Genomic DNA, 25,364 nt, shown 5'->3' with positions numbered 1-25,364 from the left:
TTATTCTACTCGGTGCTTTCTAAGCTTCCTGGATCTGTAGTTCAGAGTCCGACATTAATTTGGGAGAAATTCTCAGTCTTTACTTTTTCAATTATTTCCTTTGTCCTTTCTTTCTTCTCCTTCTGATAGTCCCTATGTGTATGTTACATGTGTATTACATTATGTGCATGTTTTCATAGTTGTCCCATATTTCTCCTAGCTTTTATTTTTTCAGTCTTTTTCTTTTCTGTTTGCTTTTCAGTTTTGAAGGTTTCTATCAAAATATCCTCAAGCTGAGAGATTCTTTCCTCAGCCATGTCCAGTCTACTAATAGGCCAATCAAAGGCATTTTTGTTACAGTAATTTTTAATCTCTAGCATTTCTTTTTGATTCTTTCTTAGAATTTTTTTTCCTGTTTACATCGCCCATCTGTTTTAGTTTCTCCTGAGGGCACAGCTTGTTATGAAGAACAGAGTGCTCTGGTGTATTTCAAAATGGTTCCTTTTCACCCTCCCCTTACCAGAGCATGAGGGGATTTTTCTCCAGTATTTCCTATGAGACCCTGGTAGAACTTCAGGAGGTGAAACTTAACAAAACTGTAAAACACCCCTCCCTGCCCCCCAGCTACCCTGCACCCCCACTGATGACTGGGTCCCCTTTGAATTTTTATTTCTCAGACTTGCCCACACTGAGACTTCAGCAATTAATAGTCAATTATAGTTCAGGAGTTTTCACCCCTCACCCTAGTTCCTGTAGAAGTTTCTGCTATGGTGGGTTGTGATTCTCTGTATTCCTTTGTTGGTCTCTTTAATTTGGGGGGCTGTTGTTTGCCCCGTGGCACCACCTCTTTTTCAGATCCAAGAAGACTTGTTGATTTTTTAGTTTGTTCAGCTCTTTACTTGTTAGGATAGAGTGGCCTGGCCAGAAACTGGAAGTTGCTATGAGATTTTGCTTGAAATAATGTTAAATATTTATGTCTCTTGAGGAGGATAGACATGGTTATATTACTGAGTTTTACTTTTAATGAGCTTAATAAATCTCTCCAATTATTTAGATTTTCTGTAATGAATTTTAGTAAAATTTTATAATATGCTTCATACTGCTCTTTTAATACATTTTGTTATGTTTTCCTTTGGGTCTTTGTATTTCTTTTGCTATTATAAGTTTTTTTCTTATAAACATTTTTAAGCCATTTGTAGCTGTATGTAGGAATGCAATTGAATTTTGTATATGTATTTAAAATTTTATCTTTTTATTATTGATTTTTAACTTATTTTCCGTACAGTCAGAGATCATAGTTTGCATAGTTCCAATTCTTTGATCTTAATAATAGTTGTAATAGCACACGTAAGTTGTTATCATCTTCACAGAGTAGCCACTCCATCTGTCTCCATAAATTCAAGATTGATTCTAAGGTGACTAAGTGTTTCTGCTTAGCTCTGTGGTTCTCAAGGTTGAGGTGGGGGTGGGGTGCTGCTGTCTAGGAGAATTTAGGGTGTTTGTAAGAGCATTTTTTGTGGTGAAAACTGGAGATACCACATTTCCTGATATGCAGGGAAAAATTGTCCTACATCTTGCCTGTCTTGCCAGCCATTCATGTAAATGAAAAATCCATCTGTAATTGTTGAGCCTAGAAACAACTTCATTGCATATGCAAGCACAAAATATATTCTGTACAGTTTTGATATATAATGAATTTCTCTGGAAATACAACAGTCAAGTACATTCAGTATGACTATAATAATTTAGCCTTTATATCTATATGTTGAACATAAACAGTACTGTAATAATCAGATGAATATCATCCTATTTGTATTTTCTCCAGCTTGGTTGATTATGAGTCAGTACAAGGTCTCGTTTCTTATGTCATCTAGCATAGTCATGGCTGAGCACTTACATATTGAAATCCATATTATTTTACTTAAAATTCCTTTTTAATTTCTTGTCGGCATTGCAGCTAGGACATTATATTGATTTGTTAACATTGGGTATGTTCAGAAGTTATATATTGTAAGAACTTCATTTCATGATAGTACGAAAGTGTTACAAAATATTGGTTAGAAGAGAAGGCTCCCTGTCAGTGTTTAGAATCACTGGTCTAAATAGAGAATCAGTTGCTGAACCATAAATGGCAATTCTCTTCATAAACAGTTTTAAAGTTTCACCCATCTCCACAAATACTATGGTCTAAGAGTGGCAATAATCTTACGCTCTTGTACAAAAGGATTTTTTAAACATTGATTTTTGTCTTGATAAGATGATGGGAAGGTATTTGAGTGTGTGTGTGTGCGTGTGTGTGTGAGTCTGTGTGTCTGTGTTTCTGTGTGAGTTTATAATGAAAGGATTAAGGAAACTAAAAGCTTTCAGAGAAGTAAACTGAAGGAAGTAGAGTCTGGTCAGGTGGTGTCTTTTTTTCCTTTGTGGCTTACATTTGGTGCTGCTAATATTTTCCTTTTCAACTGGAAGGCTAGCAGGGAACAGCTCTAAAGGAATGGAGTAATTTCAAATTATTTGTCTATAATCTTACTTAAAGAGTTAGCATATGGAAACTTTGGATTAGAATTCTTATTTTGAAACTATGTATTCTTTGAATTTGTAGTTTTTTAGAAATTAAGGTTAAATCATTTAACCAATTTGTAGTTGATAATATTTGTAAAACAATTATAGACAAAAATTATATTTTTATGAAGAATATCATTAACTCTGATGTGGATTCTCAGAGTTATGGGGTTATGGGGTTATGTTTGAAAATTCTACTACTTTCATACCTCCCTGTATTTGCAATTGCTTACATCTTTCTCTAACTCTGCCTTTTAGACCGTTTGTTTAGTCTGTTGCTATAGCAGTCACTACTGTGCTTCCTAACATTTGGCTAAAAGTCAGACTTCTGCTGTGGGTGATAGACATGGCAATTTTGCCTCAGCAATCAGCCAAAATAAAAGATGGTGTGAATGGAGGGGAGGATCGTGACACTCTACCCCAAATTCTGTGTAACCGTGAGCTACGAATATTACAAGTTGAAAGAACAGAAATTTTAAGTTTGATCATGAAGCCAAATATGTAAAGTAGTTACTGTCTCTTAGAATTGAGACCACAAACTAGCTAGCAGACATCTGATTTGTATGCATTGTATGATGGAGGAGATAGATCTTTATGTTTCACATTTTCTCCTGACCAACTGCCAACTCTCCTTTCTGACTGACTGACCAAATGTCAAATATCCTTTGGAGGTTTTTCTGCTGTTTTTAGCCAATCTGTAGTTCTCATTACTTTTCTAACAGTCTTTTCAGAATTTTTTTGTATTTACTTTTCCATTACTTTCTGCATAGTTTTCCAGGGTGTACTTTATATAAGATATTATTTTCAACATTTGGATGTAAATATGAGTCATTTTGCTTAAAAATATAATTTCAAATACTGATACATAAGGGTACTGCTACATCTTGATGTTTTTACTATTAATTCTTATTAATATATATTATTATGAATTAATAGGAATACTGAAGATGAATGAGTTCTGTGATTATGCTGACTATAAAATAAGCATAATGTTATTCTCAATAATCTTGTGTAGAAAAGTTTGGTGAAATGTCAGATTAGAGAAATTCAGTGGATTTAGAAACTAATTATAAAATTATTATAATTAAATAAATGTCAAATATAGATAAACCAATGTTTCAAGGAATTTGGATATGCCCATATATGTATGATTTAATCTCTTGTTTCTGACAACCTTACATTCAAATCACTGGAAACACACAAATGTCTGTCCTATTTTCAGATATTACACAGAAGGTGAATAACAGTGTCTATCAGTAACTAGTTCTCATGCTCTACAAAGTTCATTGGATGCAAAATTTTCTTTTTATATAACCTGAATTCCTACTACTGTAATGTAATTTCCCTTTTACAGATTCTAAATGGAGAACATCTGGTCACCATCTTTCTTTCTTTCTTTTACCTTTTGCCAACGCCATTAGCAGAACCCTCTCCTCTGACCTTTACTATTCAAGTCTGACCCTTAAAATCCCACTTTATTTTTGTCTGTGGCTTTTGGGCATCGTGCACAGGCAGCAGATTTTCTGGTTGCCTCAGCCTTATTGGATACCTTATTTTTTGCCCTTTGCTAGTTTCAGCTCCTAAAAGCTGGGCCCACTTATTTTCATACCACAGGTCAGCCCTAGACCAAACAGGACACACAGAAGATGGTAATAAACAGCCTTAGCTTCCCATGGAGGCTGACTATATTAATTATCCTCCCAATTCTAGAAACTGGATCCTCCCCACTGGGATATCCCACAGCGGGGTATCCAAGCAGTCTTAGCAGTCATGTAGATTTGGTGTTTGCTGGCCACTACCCTCCTAGATCACCCTGCCAAGTCATGTCTCTCTTTGCTAAAGGTTTTGAATTGAAGTCTGTGGGTGACTTTCTAGGAAGCTGTGAATTCCCTGAAATTACCTATAAGACACTGCATGTATATGTATTTTTTTCCCTGACTTTGCAGCTTTCAGCACTTTTTCAAAGAGGAATGTAACACAAGTTTAAAAACTTTTATTTTAGAGGTGCATACTGAAGGATTTAAGAGTGCAATATCATGATATCTACAGCCAACATAAAATGAAATTAGAGAAGTAAATATTTTCCCTGCTTGTGCCCAGCATTGGGCATTTCTTTTGGTACCTGATGACCTGCCTTGCCCTTTTCTGTCTCCTTTCCGTGTAGATTCCTAGTACTAACTGGGACCTCAGTCCAGTTACTAAGATCCTGGGGCCCTTGTGTATTCTTCCCAGAAGACAATTAACAGTCTATCTGGCTTCCTGAACTTAATTGGCTTCTTTTCCCTCATAAGGACCCTAATATCTTCACTTTGAAATGCAACTAACAATAAAGTGATACTGACTTTGCTTTGCAGGCCTTCTAAACTCTGTGTAGTCAGTTACTGTAGCAAAATATCTTCCAGTATCTGTGTCCACTTAATGGGTAAATTTTATCTCAAGTTCCAACTTTTTCTGTTACCACATCAGCTTGTGAAACCATTAGCCAAGTACAAAGATGTGAATATGGAAATCTGGGTCTCTCTTTAGTCTGTTCTTCTCATATCAAGTTTGTTATTGTAATCAGAAAGGAAAGACAGAGAAACTGAATAATTAAATATCTGGGTAATCATATTCTCTAAACTTAAAAAAAGAGATAAAGTTTAAAACTTGGTCTAAATTTAGGACAAAACAATTGGAACTGAGGCTGCCTTGGGAAATTGGTGACATATGGTTGCCATAGTGAAGTAGAATAATCATACTGTGTGAGGTTAAAAATAACCTTGGAAAATTAGACTTGAATGAATATTACTATAAGAATCCAAAAAATGGAAAATCTTAGAACGGCTTACACCATTGTTACTTTTTTTCACATTTTAAGAGGGAAATTAATGTTTGCATAATTAGCTCCTAGCTACTTTTTCCTTAGAGTAGCAACTGTTCTGCCACCAAAGGCATTTCTGGGCTAAAATGGACCAAGGGTTTATTATAGATCGCTTGCCCAAAGTGTGTAAAAGGAGAGTAGGAGTCACAGTTTGCTCTTTTCTACTCAGAGAAGTTTCACTTCTCTGTTTTGCTCTGTTTAAGGTAGTGCGAGTCAGAGGTTGGATGAGGTTGGAATTATCAGAGCATAGATGAGGTAGGACGTTGGGCCATGGATCTTACAGGCCATCTGGTCAAACTTTTCAACTGAGGAAACAAGTCAAGATTTGACAGGTGATTTTCTTTGGCTCATTTGGCCATCAAGAGTTCTCCTGGCTTCCTGATGCATGCTCTTACTGTGCCACCAAATTGCCCTCTGGCCACTTGGCTATCTTCTGGGCTACAGTAGCTCCCTGTCCTTCCTCTTTCAGGCAAACAGAATAAAATCCCAATATGATTAAAAAAGAATCCTAACATTACCTTGCTCTCTTTTTTACACACAAAAAGTCAACAAATATCATCCTCCTACAGTCTTTCATTTTGAGGATCGGATTTGATTAAGAAACTGCATGTTGCTCTTTTAGCAGTCCTGGGACTAGAATTACTAAGTTAAGCAAAGATAGGGCACTTTTATTTTTTACTGAATTAGTTATCTCCTGTTTCCAGTAAGATGATCAGGTGTCGTTAGCTAAGATGTATGTTCAAAAAAGATGGTAATTTAAAATTATAGAGAAAAAGCAACAGTGTAAATGAATTATTTAGGACATACAATTATACGTTATAGGGTAATTATTGGAACAAATATTTTTATTTTTATGGACCAGTGGAAGAAAATATAAGATGGATGATCACTCTGCCAAAGTTTTTGAATTATCTATTTAATCATCTGGAGTTATACTCTTGCATTGACAGAAATTAACTTCACAACAGAAGTAACAGGAACTAATCCAACAGAAGTTAAATATACTTATTTCACAACAAAAGGGATTAGGTGTATTTTTCTTCTCTTTTTTTAATTGAAGTATAGTTGATTTACAATTTTAGATTAGTTTCAGCTGTGCAACATAGTGATTTAATATTTTACAGACTTTTCTCCAGTTTTGAGGTACTTAAGTGGTACTTCTTGTGTGACACAGTACCTGGATTCCCTCATCAAGATGAATGGTTCTTCCCACTGTAACAACATGTTTGCAGTTCACTTTATGTTATAGTGAGATATTTTCATGTCTATTTTACCTGTTAGATTATTAACTCCTCAAGGGAGCTTATTTTATTGTACATAGTGGCTGGCATTGGCACTAACCTATAATAAAAATTTATGAATGTTTACCAAATTGAGTCATGTCAAATTTCAAAAAAACTACTTGTGTGGCAGTGATTCTTTTGATGCACAAGTAATTATTATATCATAGGTGATATCAGTTTAGTTTTTTGTGAGAATATTGGCATTTTTCAGATATTTATCCAAGTAACAGTGGGCATCAGAACAGAATTCCAACATCAAAGAGATTTTGAGATTGAGATTGGGGAGAGGAAGGTGGCCATTTGGATGGGGAAAAGTGAAAGTACAGATGGCATTAAAATTACCCTATAAATTTTATTGCACACTGGAAAGAATGTTAAATGTCTATACAAATCGGACTGTTTTAATAACTAATTGGGGAGTGCAAATTTTTGACTTGTATGGAATTTACATTTGAACTGGACTTTTAATATGTTTGGATTTTAACTGTTTATCTTTAACTTAATCACATATTCTCTTAACATTTGGAATTTATGTTTGGATTCTTAGACTCATACCAACCAAATGGTTTGGATCAGAGGCATATGTTTCTAATACACAGCAAAGAACCTGGCCCCCTGTTTTCTGACTGGTGGATGTGGGAGTATTATGCCACTTTTGCCCTTTACAACCTTAGGACTATCTCTTGTGAAGGGAAGTAGGATGGAGAATGCAAATACCTTCTTTTTGAATAAGCATAACAACTGTTTGCAAGTAGCAGAATAGAGTATAAGATACAGAGTGATTACGGTGTCTTTGACATGAAAGAGGTGTGCTTTCAAATGATGGAGTTTTTGTTGCTAGGCTGAGCAAGAATCTGTGAGGTGGTTTACTTCCCAAATTGGCCCCAGGTTCACATTTTTCCTGGCATCCCTCATGGCATTTGCTTTGAATGCAGTGGAATACTGTCTTTTGGCTTCTGGTGACAAGCAGAGGCAGCCTGATCCTGATGTACCTTCAGGGGGAATGTTCTGTGCCGCAGGGCCCAGAGTGGTAGCAGGCAGAGCTGGGGGTGCTGCCAAGACCCCAGGCAATGGCACACCACCAGCGGATAGAAGTGGCCCTGGGTATACTGTCTGCCCTGAGCGTGCTCAGGCAGCATTCCTTCTTTCTCATATCCCAGAGTTGGAAATCTGGATGGCACATGTGTTTGGCTGGCTGCCCTCTCAAGACATTTTAAAGCTCTGCCCAAAATCTTTTACTGGAACAATGATGCTGGTTTAGATCATTGTCCATAGCAGCCTTGAGTTTCTAAGCTAAGTATAAGCCAACCAATATTCACACCCCTTATATGCTGTCTGTGAAACATTCAGATGCTTGCCCACACAATGAAATTTAATGTGACCCAAGCTGGACAAACAACTATCGTTTCTGTTAAATTATAGCACAGCATGTGCTTAAAAGTTGAAATTATCTTAACTGAGAAGATCTGAGTTTTACTTTTTGGGACGATTTTATGAGAATAATAAAATATCCAAGGGTAATCATCAGAAGATCAAATCTTGTGAACTCAAGATTACTTAATGAGCACCTTCCAGTACTTCCCCAGCAACAGGTTCCAGGATGATGAAACATTGAACGTAAGTACTGACTACAAAGACAGTTTATGACAATGAGGAGTTTATAATCTCGTTGGTGGCTTTCCTTGGAATTATGTGCCACTGAGTGAGTTAGCAAATCATCAAATAGTTATGCATTAGGTTTATTCTTCTAAGACACCAATCTGATCATGTGTAGAGCACTAAAAGGTTGGAATGGGGAAATGACTTCTGCAGCAATGAGGGGAGATTAGTTACCTACATCAAATCGTCAAATGAAAGACTGTATGTGGTAAGGGTCAAGAATGATATAAAGTCCAATAAAAATTCAGGGGCTGGAAAAATCATGTTTGGAGAAGTTTTCAGAGGACTTTAGCCAAGTTTAATTCAAACCTAATTAGCCTAAGTGCTGGGAATTCAAATGTGGCTAAACCATGGACTCCGGCGTTAGGTTGGATTTTGGTAGATGGAAACCAGAATGAAAGACATGGCATGAGGAATGATCCAATAGAGGTAAAAATGCATAATGTCTAGAATATAAGGAACATGTGACAAATTTGAGGACACAAAGCTGAGAGGGAGACTTAAAGCCTTATTTTTATGCCTCCTGAGAGTTCATGTAGGGGAAAAGTTGAGATAGTAAGAGATAGACTAAAAAAATAGATAGGAGTTCAAAAAAGTAAAGATATTAAAAAACTGGTGAAGATTTTTGAACAAGGAAGTAACATATGGCAATTCTTTAGAAACATTAATTTGTTGGAGTGGGCAAAATCAGACACAGACAGACTCTCTCTCTGCTTAGTTTACTGACGAATCCCAAGTGCTAAGAACACCGACTGGAACGTAGTAGGTTCTCTATAAATTTTTGCTGAATGAATGAATTCCAGATCACCTTCTGGGGATTAGAGCTTACACAGTCTTGCTCACTCTCCCTCCATTTTGATCTGTCTCTCTCTCCCTCACATACCTGTTCTCTTCTTTCATCCATTATGATCTCATTCCTTATTTATTAATATTAAATAATTTTCTAATTTAATTGTTACTATAATAATTATAATTCATATTCAACACATTTCCTAATTATTTATTGTGTTCCAAGATAAGTTTGAGGGGTTTTCTCACATTTGATCACATATAATTCTGCCAAGAACCCAATGGGGTAAGTATCGTTATTCATATTTTGTGAATGCCTAGAATTCGTACCATTGAACAGGGTAGATTTCTAGCTCCTATTCTTGATCTCTTTATATCAAAGCAGTTGAACAATTTATATTGTGATTTCTTTTTTGGTCTCTAACTAAATCATAGTGACTGATTTGACCCTGTTTTAAATCACCTTTCCTTAATTAAAATAAAAATTGCATGAGGTAAAGGAGTGAAGATAGGATCATAGCTTTAGAGGGGAGCAGAGTTGAGGGAAGATTTATTTTATCAAAGGAAGTAGAGATGTGAATATGTTATCTTGAGTGAAGGAGGAAATGTGCAGAAATGTTCAGAAATGTGAGGACAGTTATGCATCCTGATCATCTGAAGAGTACAGTAGGGATGGAATTAAGTGCTAAAGTGGAACCTTTAGTTAGACTATTCTTTCAATGAATGAAGAAAATAGAGGAAAAAAGGAGCACTCTAAGATAAATTTTCAAGTAGGGGAGGGAAGAGGGTTGAGGGAAATCATATCAGTAAGTTTAGCCACTCTACTGAAGGTTCTAGGTAATGTGACTCCAAATTGTTGGACAGAAAATTTGGGGCAATTGCCTAAAGTCTTAGTCTCTAGAAATGCAGAATAGTCTGGTTAAGCTTCATTACTTGGTTAAGAGCAGGGGTTATGAAGTCAGGCTGTCTGGGTTTTAATCATGGCTCCTCCTTTTACCAACTGCATGATCTTAGCAAATTATTTAATCTCTCTGTGCTTCAGTCCTCATCTGTAAAAGAGGATAATACAGTACCAACCTCATGGATTTGCTGTGTGAGATATATGAGTTAATATAGCCAAAGCTCTAGGAAGTGTACTCTGTACACAATGGGAACTCCCTATTTATGTGCGAGCTGCTGCTACTATGTGTTCCAGTTCCCTAGCACTTTAAGTAACTTGAATATTGTTCATTCTTTTCATATAGTTTATGTTTTCATTGGAAGATGTGGCTTAGCTGCAGACCAGAAGTGAAACATTCTGTTCTTTACTGTTACAACCATAATTATGTACATAATGTCACATATATCTGCATTGGCCTTAATCTAGCTGACAGCTAATGATTGTGTGATGTCTTTGTGATTTGAATTGTTTTAATTTTAATTAAATAATTAAGCAGGAGTATTCAATTGGGGGGTCATGGATAAAAGGACTACTTCTAAACATAAATTTGGAACTCTGGAATAAAATGACAAAGACAGTGTATTTGTACAAGTATGCTAAAATTGCCAAATGAATTCTGATTATTTTTGAATAAAGAAACTTTGGATCTTGAATTATCATAGGACACTATAACCAACCTCATAGGTTTGCTGTGTGAATTATTTGAGTTAATATAGCATGCTTATTCATAAACCAGTCAGTTGCTGGAGTTTGGCCATATCATACATAACCTTAAACTTCAAGGCCAACTGGAAAAGAATTTAAGTTTTGGATTAATTAGGTTCATTAATTGAACCTCAAAATTGCTACTTCTTTTGATGTGGCATGCAGACAATCTCTGAATTTTGGCTATTTTGATATATGATTGCAATTAGTGATAATATGATACCGATTTCAGCAGCCATCTTAGAGAATTTTAGCAAAGGGGAAAATAATCTGAGATAATATATGCTTATACTATATATTACCAACTTTGTTCCCTGAAAGTTTGTTTTAATAAAATTGTTACTGGTATGTCAAAAAAAACTACAGAATTGGCTATACCTGTGATAAATGGTTGAAAAAATTCATTGAAAAAATTTGAGTTAAGCCAGCTAATGCTTTTTCTCTCCAAATCCTTTGAAATATTATAACAGGCTTCTTTTCAGTGGAATCATCTTTTAATCTATCCACCAAAATAGTCTTAAGGATCGTTTAAAGCAATTTAATGATGTAGAAACATAGCTTGATGACTAGGAATAAAATGAACATACTGTGCAAAATTACCAGATATGCCCGGAAACTTGGCTTATTACTCAACCACAAGAATCTTTCAGAAAATAATGTAGAACAATATTGGATTAGTTTATTTTCTGTGCAAGGGTTAGTTTAATGTCTATAGTAGAAACTAAAAGGTAAGGAGGAATGGTAAAATCATTGCGTTAATTTAAAAAAATCACAGATTATAATAAAACAGAGGAAACTTGAAATTTTTAAAATATATTACATGTATGAGTAGATATATAGAGTTTTATAGAGACTCAAAACCATGAAATGTAATATTCACTAAAAGCTGTTTTCCATATTAATAAATGTTTATATAATACACATCAATAATTCTCCTTAGTCTCTTTTCAAATTATTTTTCTTTCAAGAAAAGTACATGCAAAATAAACTTGCCATTTATACAGAGCTGTTCTTCCACTGTTCTCCAGCACTTACTGCCAAATATTTTTGAAATAGTTTAAAATATGTTTCATCATTCAACATCTGTTTCTTCTCCAATTTTTTTAAAACATGGAAATAACTGTAGATAAGGGAAACGTCTCTGAAATGTAAGACTTTGTTGTACAAACGTAAATTATGACATACACAGCTGTATCTTGAGAATGCAAACTATTAATTTGTGACATTGATAAAAGCAAAACTTAAAAATGCTGTTAGGATAGAAGTTGTGACTTTGTAGATTGAATATACACATTCTTTTTCTAGTATTTTGGAGGTAATAGTAAGAACTAGCTAAAAGTAACATTTTTTTAAAGTGCAGCTTAAACTATTTTGGGAGTAAAATATCTCCAAGTCAATTGTAACAATTAATTTCACTCCTAGAAAATTAGGATATACATTGATTTTAAAGGTTTTGAATACTCATCAAATATATCTTCAGGACCTATCATTGTTCAATGCTTTGTGTTACTTGCTATGTTGTAGTAGTTTAAAAACTTAAAAATTTCAAAGTAGGCTTTCTTACCCAATACATCATGTAATCCTCAGTGTGACAATAGGTAAGTTGCAAAAACAAAAGCACTCTTTGGGCAGATAAATTTGATTTTTAAAAGTTTTTCTACTGTAGAATTTTCAGACTCTAGTATGTATTGTAAATCTTGAAGTGGAGTCATAGCTGCATGTTTCACAATCCTGTTTAACCACAGAGCGTCTTTTAGGGAGAGAAGGTAGGATATAGTAGCTCCTACTAACATATGCATACATTAATGATCATATATACCCACTGGTTTGGGGACAGTAAATTAGACTGTTGGGTAAAGAGCCACCAAGGTGCCAAATGTTTTTTTATCTTTTATTTGGCTCTCAAAGAAGGTTTATTTCTTATCTCTTCTTTAATTCATTCCACAGTCCTGCACTTTTCCTTTTGTTTTACTACCTGCACGTGGACCTCCCTACTATTCAACCTGTCTTGAATTGAGTATGATCTCTTCTATCTGACCAGCAGAGAAGTACTTCCTCCATCTCAGTCTTGCTTTTTTGTTTTGTTTGGAAGTAGGAGGGAAGTATTATTCCTCAGAAGAATTGATTTGATGAATGCTTTCTTCTTTGGGTAGGAAGCAATGGAAGGTTTTTGGTTTTTTTTTTTTCAATATTGTATTAGCTTGATAGCACTGCTGTAACAGTATATCACAAATCAAGTGCCTTAAAACGGCACAGATGCATTATCTTACATTTCTGGAGACAGAAATCTGAAATGGATCTTCCTTGGCTTTAAAAATTGTAGCTTTCCATTTGGAGACTCTAGGGAACAAGCTGTTTCCTTGTCTTCTCCAGCTTCTAGGGGCCACCTGCAGTCCTTGACTTGTGCCCCCTTCTTCCATCTTCAAAACCAGAAATGGCTTCATATCTCTCTTGACCCCTTGCTTCTGTCATCACATATCCTTCCCTGCATCCTTCTTTCCCTTAAGGATCTTTGTGATTAAATTGGGCCTACTTGGAGAATCGAGGATGATTTTATCATCTCAAGATCTTTAACTGAATCACATCTACAAAGTCTTTTTTGCCAGGTAAGTTTACATTTCACAAACTTCCAGGATTAGGACTTTGACATCTTTGGGAGGCCATTATTCTATTTGAATTTTCAACATTTATAAATCTGAAGATAAACATGAAAGTTTGAAGTTCCAGAGTTTCTTTAAAAATCAGATTTGTCAACACTGGGTCTACACTGGATCATTACAGTGATCGGCTAGAGGTTAGTATCTGGTGGCTCTTGTCAAGGGCTTGTGACTCTTCTGTTAACCAAAGTCTTCATTTAGGATTCTTTTGCTAATTGATGTTACCTGCCTGACCTCTAAAGCATTTGAAGTTTGTTTTCTGTTATAAGAGGATACACAATCCTACTTTCAGCAGAATCTAATAAATATTAATTTTTCTAAGTAATTCCTTTCTTTAAAAAGTGATCTCTGATTATATTTGGCTTCTCATGTGTGTTTTCCTGGTGAGAGATACAAATATTCTAGTTCTGTGTAGAGTCTTGTTTCTCACTGAGAATTCATCCATGTGAACTTTGAATTCATTCTTCAGGTTCATGATACCTTTTCAATGTACAGGAAAAATCAGGTCTCTGAGGCTGAAAAATGGAGGCCCAGTTCCTGGCCAGTGATTAACTCATCAAGGTGGTGATACTCAGTAAGACCTCTTTGGGGATAGCCTACTGACTCCCTCATCTGCATTTTGAAACATCAGCAGAATAAAAAAAAAAATCATGCCTATGAGAGGGCAGCTGTCAAATCCTGCTGACTATTTAATATGTTTATATTCATTGACAAACAGCAGTGTGAATTAGAAATGTTAATATGTCATTTTAAAATCCTTGCTTATTTTAACATATGATTATATGTAGTTTTGCTTTAGAATGCAGTAATAACTTCATTCTCAAATGGAAGCATTTAAAACACTGTTTATCCTTCCTAGCTCTCAGCCTCCAATTACCTAGAAACATAATAAAGGCAGTCAGCGTAAAGGTACAGACACCCCCAGGAAAACAATAATTTGTACACTCAGTATAATAACCAAATGTATCTCTGATGTGGAGATCATTGTTACTACATGGTTGGTTTTTAACTGAAAATTTCTTGCTTTATTTTGAGAAATTCTGAAATAGCAAACTTGCTGAACCAAAATCTAGCTGTTTCTTCTCTTAAATTTTGTTGATATGTCAGTGTTCCCAGGCCACAGCAGCCTTGTAGCATACATTAAGTCTCAGTAATAGTCATACAATAGAAAGTGTTTTCTCAGCTGTGCTCTTACCCACTCTTTAGGAAGGCCAGCCCTCTTCTGCTATGTACTCTTCTGCTTAGCAGATATTTTTTTCTCTACTTAAGGCACAAATCCTACCATCAACGGTAAGCTACTAGTCTTTCTTTTCTCTCCTGCTTTCCTTCGTTGTGTTAATGTTTCCTGTCTTCCCAACAGGGAAGTTTTCACTCATGCCCACTCAAGATAATGCTGTGGTTACACGTGGGAGAAGTTGCAGTTGCTTTCTGGAGTTGAGTGCCTATGGTCACATCAAGGACTCTACTACTGGATTTGCTGCAGTTGCATGTGATCTGCTGCTGATGTGTGATGTTGAGGACACTGATGCCTGCATCATCCCCATCTTCTCTTAGCACTGGCTCCCACTCCCATCACTGCTGTAGCTGTTGGTACCAATGCCTCTAATGCCTTGCATTTCCAATGCCTTATAGTGATTTATTGCTGTTTATTAGGTTTTACTTGTATTTACTCACTCTTTTATTGCAGCCCTTCCCTTTAAAATGCAGGCAGGAATCTGTTAGGACTTTTTTTGGACAGACACCATGATAAATCAGAATCACCTCTTTCTTCTATCAATAGGTGTATCCTTGAACCAAACTTCTGTCATATAACTCATTCTTCCATTATAGATCAACTCTTCCTCAAAACAGTGTGGTAATGGCATAAAGACAGACACAGAGACTAGTGGAATAAAACAGAGAGCCCAGAAATTAACCCATCCATGTATGGCCAAATGATTTTTGACGAGAGTGCAGAGACTATTCAATGGGTAGAAGACAGTCTTTGCGACAAATGGTGCTGGGCAAACTGGCTATCCACATGCAAAAGAATAAGACTGGACACTTACTTTATACCATATGCAAAATTTAACTCAAAATGTATCAAAGACAGTAATGAAGGCATAAAATTATAAACTAGGAGAAAATGTAGAACAAAAGATGCACAACACTGTATTGGGAAATGATTTTCTTGGATATGACACCAAAGTCACAGGCAACAAAAGGGAAGAAAGACAAATTGGACTTCATGAAAATTAAAAAATTTTGTGCATCAAAAGATATCATCAGAGTAAAACAGAATAAAAAGCAATTCAAAGAATGAGAGAAAATATATGCAAATTGTGTAACTGATAAGGGATTAATATCTGGAATATCTATAGAACTCCTAAAACTCAACAGCAAAACAGCAAACAACCTGATTCAAAAAATGGGCAAAGGACTTGAACAGGTATTTCTCCAAAGATGACAGACAAGAAGAAGATATACAGAAAAGTGTAAGGTGGTTGCCAGGGGATGGTGGGAGAGGAGAATGGGAAATTATTGTTTAATGGATATAGAGTTTCAGTTTTACAAGATGAAAAGAGCTATGAATGTACTTAATACCACAGAACTATACACTTAAAAATGGTTGAAATGGTGACTTTTATGTTATGTTCATTTTATTACCCCCAAAAATGGAAAAAAGAAAGTTATCAGACAAAATGGAAGATTCGTTTTAGGTTGCTGAGGAGTCAGGCTGGTTCTATATGCTTATAATAAGCATCCACATGAGTGACTACATGGCTGTCTCAAATGCCATCTTGTACATGTGTTTTTTTCACAAGGTGAACATTTTTTGGAGAGAAGATCGAAAGTTTTGGGTGTGTATGAGAATTCCAGATTTTTTCTGAGATTACCTTTCAGAAGGGGCTCTTTATTCTCTTTCTTCATGTTTCTTCATGTCCTCTATTTTCCTAATTTTTCTAGTAGAGTTAGTATTCCTTTATCTATCTACCTGTCTGTCTATCTGTCTCTCTCTCTCTGTATCTATTTATCATCTCTTTATCCTTGTGATCAAAAACATAACATGAGATTGACCCTCTTAACAAATTTTCTTTTTGAGAAATGCAGTATTGTTAATTATAAGCACAATGTTATAGCAGGTCTCTAGAACTTTTTTTTATCTTGCATGAGATATCTTTTTTTATATGCATTGAGCAGCAACTTTCTGTTTCCTTCACCCCTTAGCCCCTGGCAATCACCCTTCCAGTTTCTACTAAGATGAGTTTCACTACTTTAGATATATAATATGAATGGAATCATGCAGTACTTATCCTTCTGTGACTGACTCATTTCATTTAGCCTAGTGTTCTCAAGACTCCTGTTGTAGTGTATGGCAGGATTTCTTTCTTTTTTTGTGGCTGAATAATTTTCCATGTTATGTATATACGACATTTTCTTTATCTATTCACCTGACAATAGGCTGTACATTATTTTCACCTCTTGGCTATTGTGAATAATGCTGCAATGAACGTGATAGTGCAAGTATCTATTTGGGATCCTGATTTCAATTCTTTCAGAAATAACCAGTAGTGGAATTACTGGATCATTATGTAATAGTATTTTTTAATGTTTTGAAGAACCTCAACATTCTCTTACATAGCAGCTTCACCATTTTTATTCTCAGCAACAGTGCACAAGGATTCAAACTGCTATACAATCTCATCAATATTTGTTATTTTCTGGTTTTGTTCTTGTTTTTTGTAATGGTCAATCTGCCGGGTTTGAGGTGATATCTCATTGTCTTTTTGATGTGCATTTCCCTGATGATTAATGATGTTGAGCATATTTTCATAAACCTGTTGGCCAATTGTATTTTTCTTTGGAAAAATATCTATTCTGGTCCTTTGCCTATTTTTTAAGTGGGTTATTTGATTTTTTTTTTTTTTTTTTTTTTTGCTATTGAGTTTAGGAGTTCCTTATATATTTTAGATATTACAATTTGTAAATATTTTCTCCCACATGCTGTAGATTGCCTTTTCACTCTATTGGTTATTTCCTTTGCAATGCAGAGACTTTTTAGCTTAATGTAATCCTACTTGTCTATTTTTGTCTCTGCTTTTGGTGTCACATCCAAGAAATCCTAGTCAGGACCAGTGTCATGAATTTTTTTCTTATGTTTTCTTCTAGAATTTTTACAGGTTTAGAGTCTATGTTTAAGTCTTTAATCCATTTTGAGTCGATTTTTGTGTATAATGTAAGATAAGGGTCCAATTCCATTCTTTTGCACTAAGATACCTTGTTTTCCCAATATCATTTGTTAAAGAGACTGTCTTTTCCCCATTGTGTATTCTTGGCACTCTCCTTAAAGATCAGTTGATCTTATATGTGTGAGATTATTTAGGGGCTCTCTATTCTGTTCCATTGTACTATATGTCTGTTTTTATGCCATTACCATATTGTTTTGTTTTGTTTTTAACATTTTTTTATTGAGTTAGTACCATATTGTTTTGAGTATTGTAGCTTTGCAATACATTTTGAGACCAAGAAGTGTAAGGACTTCAGTTTTGTTATTTTTCAAGATTGTTTTGACTATTGGGGTCCTTTGTGGGTCCCCATGAATTTTAGGGTTATTTTTTATATTTCTGCAAAATAAAAATCATTGGGATTTTGAAAGAGACTACGTTGAATCTATAGATCACTTTGGATGTTTAATCACTCTATTGGACATTATAGATCACTATAGACATTTAAACAATATTAGGTCTTCCAATCTATGAACATAGATGTGTTTCCATTAATTTGCATCTTATTAATTTCTTTCAGCAAAGTTTTATAGTTTTCATTGTACAAGTTTTTTGCCTCCTTGGTTTATTTCTAAGTATTTTATTCTTTTTGAATGCTATTGTAAATGGGTTAACTTTCTTAATTTCCTTTTCAGATTATTCATTGTTAATGTACAGAAGTGCAAATGACTTTTTTATTGAAGTATAGTCAATTTATGTGTCAATTTCTGGTGTACAGCATAATGTTTCAGTCATACATATGCATATATATATATTCATTTTCATAGTCTTTTTCATTATAGGTTACTACAAGATATTGAATATAGTTCCCTGTGCTATACAGAAGAAACTTGTTGTTTACCTGTTTTATATATACTAGTTAATATTTGCAAATCTTGAACTCCCAATTTATCCCTTTCCACCCCCTTGCTCCCCAGTAACTATAAGATTGTTTACTGTGTCTGTGGGTCTGTTTCTGTTTTGTAGATTAATCCATTAGTGTCTTCTTTTTTCTTTTTTTAGATTCCACATATAGCAAATGACATTTGTATGTTGATTTTGTATCCTGCCTCTTTGTTGAATTCATTTATTCTAACTTTTTTAAAAAATGGAATATTCAGTGTTTTCTATTTATCATTTGCACACAGGGACAATTTTAATCTTTCTTTCCAATTTGGATGCCTATTATTATTTTTTGGGGGTCTAATTTCTCTGGCTAGGACTTCCAGTACTATGTCAATTGCAAATGGCAAGGGTGGGCATCCTTGATTTGTTTCTTTTCATAGAGGAAGAGCTTTCAGTATTTCACCACTGAGTGTGATGCTAGCTGTGGGCTTGTCACATTTGGCCTTTTTTATGTTGAGGTAATTTTCTTCTATTCCTAGCTTGTGGAATGTTTTTATCATAAATGGTGTTGGGTTTTGTCAGATGCTTTTTCTGCATCTATTGAGATGATCATGTGTTTTTATCCTTTGTTCTGTTAATGTGGTGTATCAGATCAGTTGATTTTTATGTATTGAATCATCCTTGCATCCCAGGGATATGTTCTACTTGATAATGATGAATGATTCTTTTAATGTGCTATTGACTTTGGTTGGCTAATATTCTGTGGAGGAGTTAATACATTTATATTCATCAGGAATATTGACCTGTACTTTTCTTCTATTACAGTGAAATCTGTAGTATGTTGGGTCTAGTCAGAGCCCTGAGTTGTGCAGTACAGAAACCAATCTCTTGGGTAGCCCTCAAAAAGCCAGAAAAATCAGTCACATTCCACTCTTCTCTTTCTCCACTGAGACAGAGGCTGCTAAGCTGTATTGCCTTTTGTCTGCTGTAGTGTGGGTCCTCTGGAGCCTGAATGTGCCACCCAGCTTTTTTGTTCTCAGTGACCCCCAGGCATCTAGAGTAGGTGGGGTTCCATTAACACTCTCAGTGAGCTGAGACAGAAGCCAATCCCCTGGGCAGCCTGTCTGAAAAGTCAGAAAGTTAAATGTATGGTCCAGTGTTCTTTTTTCCTTCCCGAGGAGAAACCCGGAGATTGGCGTTTCCTTCAATTGTGTGGTACTGTGCCAGGGAGAGGGATTATGGCAAGAGAGTGCCATGAATTTTCCTACTGGCTTCAATGTAGTCAATTTTGTTCTCTCCTGGGATGTAAGAGCCTCTTAACTCTGCCTGGATTTCTCATAAAGGGAATTAGTCCGTGTGTTGAATCAGTATTTCTGTGGAAGGAAGAAGGATCTGAGGCATCCTATTCCACCATCTTGATGATGTTATTCCCCTATCATTCCTCTATTTAGTATGAGTTCTTGTTATTTACATATAGTTTTGGGGTTTGAATTCTTGGAAATGTAGTCACCAACAAATCATGCTCTATGCTTTTTATCCAAATTAGAGGACACAGCTAAGAGTTGTAAGTGTAATGACAGACACTATTTATGAAGCACTTTTATTGCATCAATAACTATCATCCTAGTGTTTACACAGTGATATTTAATTTTCACAAAAACTTTGTAGGTCTGTTCCTATAATTTTCCTAATTTTACAGAGGAGGAAACCGATGCACAGAGAAAAATATTTAACTTACCCAGAGTTTATTAGTAGTTTATATGCAGTTTATTAGTAGAAGAAATGGTAATTGAACCTAACCCAGGCAGTTTAATTCCAGAACCTGTGCACTGGAGCCGCAGACATTACACAGTAACTGTCATGCTTACGTAGCTTAACTCAGTGGTTGCTTTGGAAGTAAAAGAGAATAGGAAACAAAACAATGCAACATAAAAATTTTTTAAAAACCCAGAAAAGCCTCAAAACTTAGCATTTGACTTAGAGCGTATATCATATGTGAAGGGTTCTATTTGTTTGTTTGTTTTTGTTGTTGCTTTCGTTTTTAAACAGTGATTCTTCTCATTTTTCATAGTTGAAAAGTATCTGTTTTACTCAAAACTTATTTTTAAAACACTGATTATATTCTCCTTGTTGTAAATAGGAAAAAAAGCCCACAGCAACTTTATCCTTTAGCAAAATGGTGCAAAGGGAACACAACTGGTATTTTGCCAAATTCAAATACAAATTTCCTTGATAATTAAGATGTGATAAGAGATATTTAGGTTAAAATAATATTAGAGCCTATTTTCAAGATAGGAGAGGTTTTTGTCATTTTGCAGCTGGTCATTTTGGATCAGTTTGTCATAAATATTTTCTTCATTTTTTAGCCCCTTCATGGATCAGCTCCTGTTGTATCAAAGGTCCTGAGAAGCCCAGCCATCTGCTCCCTCACTGGTGTTATACCCAACAAGAGCCCAGCAAGCTTCTGGATTCCCGAGTTTCTATCATCACTGGTTGCACACAACCACCTCTTCCTGATTCTCTATGAAGATTGCTGAGGGCCAAGCTTGACCTGTATATACTGGTATGTACAACATAAAGTGTTTCAATTCAGCTTGATTAATTGTCCTCCAAGATAGTTTTAGTATTTATATATCCATCATTATTTCTATATTATACCAATACTGGTTATTAATATTTATTAAAGTCCCAGCCAATTTTATAATTGCAAGTGCTATAATAGTTTTGATATGCATTGAGATTGATTCATTTTTCATTTACTTGTCTTTGTTTTTCATTTACTTGTATTTTTTGTGACATTCCTGATTGTGTCCTTTGTCTATTGTTCTGTTAAAACATTTTTATTGGTTTGTAAGTATTCTTAGCAAATCAAGTATATTAACTCTTTGCCTTTCAAATAACTTGCAGATAGATATTCCCCCAATCTCTTTTAAAATTTCTTTACTTCCAGTCATGGTTTTTGGGTGTATAGATGTTTTTTATTTTTCTAGTTGGAAAAATTTGTTATTATGCTTAGAGTATCTCATGCTTCAAAGTTTTATTTTCTTATTTAAAAAAATAATTCCTCTTATGTTTTATCTGTCTCCTTTTTAATACATTATCTCATCTAAATTGAAAGGACAACTGATTTTGGGGGAGATTACATGTTATTAGCTAGGGACCTCACTATTTTTTAAATGGTTAGTTGGGGAATACAATGCCATTTATTTTGCTTGGTTGCATTTGATTTTTGATATGTATTTTCTCCTCAAGGGAGAAACTGGTTTGGGTTTTTGAGGGGCTTGATCTTTGATGTTCTCCAAGTATTTTCATTTAGATTTTATCCTCATTCTCCAAACCTTCCCCTTTACTTACAGCCTGGCAGTCACTTTATGAGATAATTTTCCATCTTCATCCTTTTTTCTCTTAGCTTTCCCTGGTACCACCTTTCCCTGCCCTTACCTCTCATCCCCTTTAACCCATTTTCAAGTTATTTTCCTTAGAGGTAACACAGCATGGTAGGATTTTTTAAAATGAACTTTTAAAATTGGAATATAATGTACATATTGAAATGTGTATATATCTTTTATGTACAATACACACAATAAATTTTCTCAGAGTGAACAGACCCATGTAGTTAGGAGCCAGATAAGTAAAAACAAAACCTTTTAACAACAGAAAAGTTCCACTGTGCCAACATCCAATCAATATATTTTCTCCTCCTCCCTCAAGTTAACCATTATTTTTACTTATAGCACCCTAGATTAATTTTTCCTGAATTTGAACTTTATATAAATAAAAATATACAGTATGTACCAACAACATAATATTGGCTTCTTTTGCTCCACATTGTGTTTTCACTTAATTGTGTATAATTAGAGATCATTGATTCTCCTTGCTGTGTGATTATAACCATACATTTATTTATCCATTCTGTTGATACACATTTGGGTAATTACTGGTTTTTGGCTATTAGGAGTAAGTTCTTCTAAGGCTGTTCTTGTATATGTCTTTTGGTGAACACGCACATATTCACTATAACCTTATTAGCTTTTTCTAGATTTCCTGGCTTATTTCTGACCTTCCAACTGCCTAGCTTGGTCTAGTATTCATAGAGGTCCAGGAATTGAAGAGAATAATCTGAGTTTGGAAAAACAGGAAGGGACTATAGAGTAGGCACGTGTAGGCCAGACTGGTTTTATGCATAAAATACTGTTTGAACATACAGTTTTGTTGTACTAAATCTTGTGTGTGAAAGAGTCTGGATGAGGAAAAAACTTTAAGTTTGAAATGAGAAAGATGTCTTTTCCAAGAAGGCTTCATTTAGAGGTTCTTTCGGGAAGGTTTCTTGTGTGCTAAGTCATTTGGAGAAATTTATTTTTTAATGAACACAAGATAGTAAGATGTTGTGTAAAAGAACATATAAGAGCACACTTTTAGCTGGGCTGACTTAGAGAAAACCCAGATATTTGTCCATTTTGTCCATTTTGATTGAAATGTGCTATTTAGGATTTATTTATTTATAGACCTTGAATGTTATCCATGAACTATCCTGACGTATTCTGGGAATACCTGTGCTGGGTGAATGAGAATTTCTCAGTGCAGGAGACTAGAGCAACCTCATGTGAAGTAGCTCTCAGGACTCATGCTGACTTACTCTGGTCCTGAGATCTGTTTTTCGTATGCTCAGTGATGTTCTGCTTTCGGCCTGCTGCAAAGCTGGACTGTTGGAATTCTGGGAGGCTTTCTACTGGGCATCAGTGATTTCCTTTCCTGAACGGCAAACACAACTGCCCCTTCTGAGGAGGAAAGCAGACAGGTTTGCCTTGGCTAAAGTCCAGTGGCCCAGAGTCAAGCCCTTAAGTTCTTTTTCAAGTGCCCAGTCTAGGTTCTCTGAGGATCAGTCTGCTTGGTAGCCTAAGAAGGAAATTACCCAATCATTTTTGTTCTGGCATTTACTAGTACACAGATGTTTCTTTTGATTTTGTAGGAGAACAAACTTGAACTGGCAATTTTCCTGGTTAGGAGGATACAACTGGTAGGAGATATGAAATATTTTTCATTGACCTAGAAGTATTAGAGAATATTTTATGAAAAGTCATACTTGATAACATTTTTATCCATTAAATGTTCCTTATCTTTGTTATATAATACTGTTTCTAACACTATTTCTAACTCTAGCAAAAACTTGAAATTCACAGGTATCTGTTCCAATGTTCCTTAATATGTGGACTGCACCTCCAGTCCTATTATTTATGAATCTCTGGGGAAGAGGCCTGTCTATGAATTTCCATTTTTATCAGTCATCTCAGGTGATTCTGATGTACACTAGCATTTATGGACATCAGGCTCAAACTCTAAAGCACATTCAGCTGAATTTATTCTACTAGTTAGAATCCATTTGAGAATAAGAGGAAATTTAAATGGCAACAAAATGATGGTGATTTACCTGGATCAATTGAAATAGTTAAACATTATTTATGCTTAATTTATGCTTAATTCTAGTAATACCCTGTGACTTTTTTTTTTTCAAAGCCTCAAGGCCATAACTCAGAATGTACTGAGTGTGGTGTAACTGTCTCAAGAACACATTCATATTTCTGAAACTAATGTTTGATTTGAGTCTTGAATAAATCTACTTTATAGAAATTCTATTCTGTAGACCATGAAGTTATTGTGGGCTTCCAGCATCATTAGTTTTCCAAATTTTAGTCCAACTTTTATAAAATTGCCATACACTATTTTTCACCCTTGCTGTCATAGAGGAGTAGATGGAGAGAGAAGTGAATGAATGAATGAAAAAAGTGAATGGATTTTTCTTAAGAACATGATCTATTAGAATGGGAAATCCCTGTTTACATGAATCAGGAGCTGCTCCTACTTATATTTCACGTGCCTTCTTTTTTCTTTACCTAATTGTAAGCTTATCTAATTACATTTCTTGAATAAATACCTTTTGATAGAGAGGTTGTAATGTTTGGATATACATTTCATATCAAATATGTACTTTAAATGTTAATGTTAGCCTGACTATTATCCTTTTCTCTTTAGCATTTCTTTCCCCACCTCCACCCCTCAACTCTGAGGATTCAAGTATTCATGTCTCAGCGAACAATCAGATCTTAATCATATTCTGATCAGTAAAATAGAAACTAAGTTTTATTACATGATACTGCACAAGCACGTGATACTATTCTGTGGGTCTTTCTCTATGTAAAAAGAATCAGAGTAACTTCTCTATCTGTTGCTCAGATATTTAAGATAATCTTTAGATTGCAACAAAAACATGACCCTGAGTAGATTTGAATCATTCACAAACAAGCTGAGTTTCAAACTGGTATATGTTGTTATTATTTTTAATAATTTGGAATGTTTAAGACTATGAGTATTACGTTATCATCTCCATTTTGATTTTTGTTAAATATAGCATAACAGCACTTGACCTTTGTGAACTGTGCAAATGTGAATTTATGGACTTTGTATTTTGAGGCACAATTCTACAAATTTCTATGGACTTAATCAGTCATTCACTCAACAACTTATTTTAGAGCATCTCCGTGGGTTAACCACTCTTCTTCATACCAGGGATTTAACAGCAACCAAAACTGATAAAAAGCACTGACCTCATAGAGCTTATGATGCAGAGGGAGGAGATAGGCAATGAAAATAACAAATGTGTATAGTAAGTTAGAAATAAGTAAGTGCTATGGAAAAAAATGAGCTGGGTAAGAGGAGGGAGGAGGGCTGGGTGCTTATGATCCTGCTTGCATACCATAGAGCGTCAAAAATGATACTGGTGTGCTAAAATACTGTTTGTGAAATTTGATTTAAAAGACAGAGCCTAAAAACTGTCTCTTTGTATTG

At 35.0% G+C, this 25,364-nt stretch overlaps 1 protein-coding gene across 1 annotated transcript in view; it reads left to right on the top strand.

Annotated features, from left to right (window-relative positions):
* COL5A2 (collagen type V alpha 2 chain) overlaps positions 1–25,364 on the top strand; it is a 288,171-nt gene that overhangs the window by 105,354 nt on the left and 157,453 nt on the right. Inside the window, exon 4 of the mRNA XM_045520436.2 lies at positions 20,888–21,084. The gene's annotated coding sequence lies outside the window, so the exon portion shown is untranslated. The remainder of the gene's footprint in view (positions 1–20,887; positions 21,085–25,364) is intronic.

This window comes from Camelus bactrianus, chromosome 5 (genome assembly GCF_048773025.1).
Source record: "Camelus bactrianus isolate YW-2024 breed Bactrian camel chromosome 5, ASM4877302v1, whole genome shotgun sequence".
Lineage (NCBI taxonomy): Eukaryota > Metazoa > Chordata > Mammalia > Artiodactyla > Camelidae > Camelus > Camelus bactrianus.
This window is presented reverse-complemented; position numbering and strand designations above follow the sequence as displayed.